Source organism: Aquarana catesbeiana, linkage group LG05, assembly GCF_042186555.1.
Source record: "Aquarana catesbeiana isolate 2022-GZ linkage group LG05, ASM4218655v1, whole genome shotgun sequence".
Classification (NCBI taxonomy): Eukaryota; Metazoa; Chordata; class Amphibia; order Anura; family Ranidae; genus Aquarana; species Aquarana catesbeiana.
In genome coordinates, this window is record NC_133328.1 from 548,863,957 (window position 1) to 548,868,332 (window position 4,376).

Sequence of the window (4,376 nt, forward strand, 5' to 3'; positions counted from 1 at the left end):
CTCCTTAGTTACACTATTGGCAGCCCACTGGACAGGTAAGAAGTGTCCTAATACACACCAGACCTTAATCTTCCTTTTTTTGATTGAACCCGGGTGGAAGACACCCATTCAGCCCACACACTGGTCTGTTGTTACCATTAGCCTTTGCCCATATTACATCTAGTGTATTATCACTCTTTGGCCAGTTATATTTGCATACTGCTCCCAGGGGGCCTTGCTGGGCTGAGCTGTTCCCCTTTCGCTGGTGGTCTTTTGTGGCAGTGGTTTTCATCCAGCTCGGGGGCTGCGATGTGCATAGGGGAGCTCTGTTCTTGATCTCTTGCTGTCCTCTCCTGTCTGTTGACGGGGGTGGCCACCTGCACATCGGCGCCATGTTTTCCACGCCCATACACTGACGTCTCCCTGAGGTAACTCAGGTGTGGGCTGTGTGGGTCATCCCGGACGGTTGGGTGGTTGTTGCATCTGTGCACCCCCCTTTGATGGTGGATGTCTTTTGGACGCCCATGCGTCACTGCCTGTACATGACGCTGGGGGTGTAGCCTTCGGGGTCTTGTGGGTATATCTGGACGTTCAGCACGGTTGGGATTCTGATTCATTACTTGGCGATTGGATAGAGCGGTCACATCTCTAAGAACAAACTGACAACCATTGGATGTTTTTCACTCCTATTGAGGTACAACTTTTTTACTTTCCTGACACCCATTGGGTTTGTTACATTTGTTTTTTTATACACATGTAATACTATATCATTCTACATTGCCCCGTAGTCTCTCTGCCCATACCAGTTTTATAACCATGCATTCATGCATTTACTATATTCCATATCTCAGTTAGTTTGTTCATACCAAGATACTCTTATAACCTTAATTCACTCACTTACATCTTTATGTATATATAAATTAAAGCTTAGAACCCTATACAATAAGTTCATTTTGCAGTTATGATGCCCTCTGATATATATGCATCCTTGCAGACATTTTCCAGACACAATGTTAAGGGGCTAAGTGGAGACCGCAGTGAGAAATACCCCTATCCAGTCCGTGCTGATCCTCTGGATGTTCCCCTATTGTGGCCTTTGTTTTGTTCCGCCTCCTCAGCTCCCGAGCTGGATGCATTACACTGCTGCCATCTCGATATCCAGCGTTTGGCGATTCATCTCAGACTCCGGTAAGTATGAGGTCTCTGCATCAGGCCTCTCTTGCTAATCATTCCATCTGCCCCCATTTACCAACCACATACATTTATTGATCTTATTACTTACATTGCAGATACAACATTCATGCATCCGCCCCTGAAGAGCGAGCAGGGTCTCGCGAAATGCATAGGGCTTTATTGATGCTTATTTTATGCCGGTACATGCTGGGTATTATTGATGTCTGCATTATGTTTACATACTTCCCTGTCCACATGTATGTACATTTTATCATCTTATTTTGTATGTGTACTTTGTATCTTTAAATCTTTGTATATTTACGTTCATCATTGGTAGCCTGGTAACTCACAATCATTGTTGTTACCGCTCAGTTACATAACATTTTGAAATGAATAAATTGATTTTGTCTCAGTGTTCACTGTGGACATTGGCTAAACCTCTCTCACCTCATCTAAAGTCCCAGGGCTATTTTTCTTGTTTTTTTGTGCACTATTAGGGATGGAGGTGTCAGAGGGGTCACACCAGACCTTAATCTTCCTTTTTTTAATACAAAGAAATAAATACACACTGTACACATTTGAGCACATTTGGACATTCTGCTCTTACCTATCAAGATAACAATAGGATACAAAAACTTTAAACGGTACCATTTGCAAGTATACAGGCAGGTCCTACTACATGCTTTTGGGAATTCATCCATAAATCTCACCACTAAAGAGATGGGTATAGTGTGTATGGGTTTGGCCAAGTCAGCAGATAGATGATTGAAGATAGATAGATAATTGGTATCAGCTGACTTAGCAGTTGGGGGGAGGGAGGGTTAATAAAAATGATTTGGGGACACTACAAAAAAATGCCTCTGGCACTTTGCCTACATTTAAAGCACAAATCACATTTCTAAACATTTTAGGGGGTGTTTGGGGTAAAGCACTACTATGGAGCTGATAAAATACATTGTTAAGTGACTACATGAGGTGAATATCGGGGCAGGAGAACATGCTGGGGAGGTAAGTGAAGGCAAATATGTATGAAGGACTAAAAAAATAATGACATAAAAATCCAGCATGCATGAGGACAAAGGGGACATTCACAGCATATTACAATCATGGTAATTAGGGAATGAGGAAAGAAATACAATATATTATCAAACATTCAATACAATAAAATGTGATATTAAAGGATAAAAATCTTACCTTCATATACTCCTTCTGCAGGACCTGGATTATGGCAGAACAGGTCTCTGGGATAATGATCTACAGAGCCTGGGGGGAGATGCCTATCGAGAACTTCAAGTCCTGCAGGCTTCTCCCTGTCGCCAAGTACCGCAGGGTAGCGACGAGCCTCTGCTCCGGAGTGATGGCTTGCCTCATGCAGGTATCCTGCCTGCTGATATAGGGGGTCAGCGAAGCCAACAAACGGTGAAATACGGGGTCCGTCATCCTGAGAAAGTTCCTGAAATCATCAGGATTATTCTCACGGATCTCACGGAACAAAAGGCATATGAGAGAACTGGTCACGCTGAAGCAACCAATTCTTGGTCCATGAACTCCTCCCCACTCTGTTCATGGACTGGACTTGTGTCAAGGTCAGGACCCCAACACCAAGCCCCCGCACAGCACGAACTCTACGAGGAGTACGTATACGCAACATGGCTAGAAAACGGTCGGCTGCTCAGAACGAAGTAACAGAACGCACTGAAGAACAGCAAGGCCTGTGAAGAGCGACCTGAAAAACAGTAACGAACAAGAACATAATGACTAAGTCACGCGGAACTTGCTTGCAAGCACTGAAAAGCAGATACAAACCCACAAGCACAAACTGAACCGCAGAAAACGATCTGAAAGCCACGAGTCTGAAAAAGCGAGAATCGTCTCTCACCAAACTTTTACTAACACGAGATTAGCAAAAGGAGCCCAAATGGTGCCGCGCTTGGTTCTGAACTGGCCTTTTCTAGTCTCGTCGTACGTGGTTGACGTCACCGCGTTCTTGGTGATCGGAAATTCCGACAACTTTGTGCGACCGTTTGTACGCAAAACAAGTTTGAGCCAACATCCGTCGGAAAAAATCCTAGGATTTTGTTGTCGGAATGTCCGATCAATGTCCGACCGTGTGTACGGGGCTATAGTTTCCACTGACTGAAAGTGCAGAGAAGGACACCCAAACTGATAAGAGGCATGGAGGAGCTCAGCTATGAAGAAAGTTTAGCTGACCTGAATGTATTCTCTCTTAAAGAAGAGAAGATATTATCACCATGTAAAAAAGAAATACAATAAGTGGTCCATATAGTGAACTTGGTGTTGAGGTATTCCGTTTCAGGTGATCACAGAGGACAAAGGGGTATTCTTTAGGTCTGGAGGAAAAGAAATTTAACTTTTACATAAGGAAAAAGGCTTGTTCACAGTAAGAACTGTGGAAATGTGGAATAGATGACCACAATATAACTTGATACTAATATTTATAGGTAATAACACCAGGGGTAGTTGATCCAGAGAATATCCGATTGCCTCTTGGGGGATCAGGAAGGATCCCCCCCCCACTGGAGCAAATTAGATTATGTTTTATTGTTTGTTTCTTTGCCTTTCTCTGGATCAACTGTGGGTATAGGATTGTGCATATGGAGGTTTTCTATTTGGGGGTTTATTTTGGTTGGTTGAACTGGATGGGCTTGTGTCTTTTCCCTATCTGATTAACTACTGGAAGGTAGCACTCAGTCTCCAAGTTATGCTATTGTTTTATCTAAGGGTGTGATACTGCTCACAACCTAGTAAAATGTGGCTGTGGTATCTTATAAGTGTAACATCACTAGTAATGGAGTGCGCCACCACTGTGGGTGTGACCTGGACAATTAATGTCCAATGAAATGGCATAGAGGAGAGCAGAGGAAATTCTTGTAAGACCCTGATAATGTATGTAAAGGGCATTAAGGCCAGCCATAAACAAAGAGATTTTCTTTCCTGCAACCACAGGAAAGAAAATCACTCATCTCCCCCATCAACACAATCCTTCCTGCAGAGCTATTGTGTTGTCCTGACAGGGGGCAAGGAGAGCCCTTCTCACTGGGAGAACACGGTGATTCTTGCTAGTGACTATAACAGCAATAATTGCAAGTAAAACCTGACAGGCTAGTTGTACCCAAGTTGATGGATTGATCAACTTGGGAACATTCAGCCTGCCCATACATGGTTCAAATCCAACTTGGGAACATTCAGCCTGCCCATACATG

General features: G+C 43.6%; 1 long non-coding RNA gene across 1 annotated transcript; it reads left to right on the plus strand.

Annotated features, from left to right (window-relative positions):
- Window positions 1–467: 467 nt before the first annotated feature.
- On the plus strand, window positions 468–1,394 carry LOC141146081 (uncharacterized). Its single transcript, XR_012244721.1, has 3 exons — window positions 468–673; window positions 974–1,167; window positions 1,269–1,394. It is a non-coding gene; the product is annotated as an uncharacterized lncRNA (long non-coding RNA).
- Window positions 1,395–4,376: the final 2,982 nt, after the last annotated feature.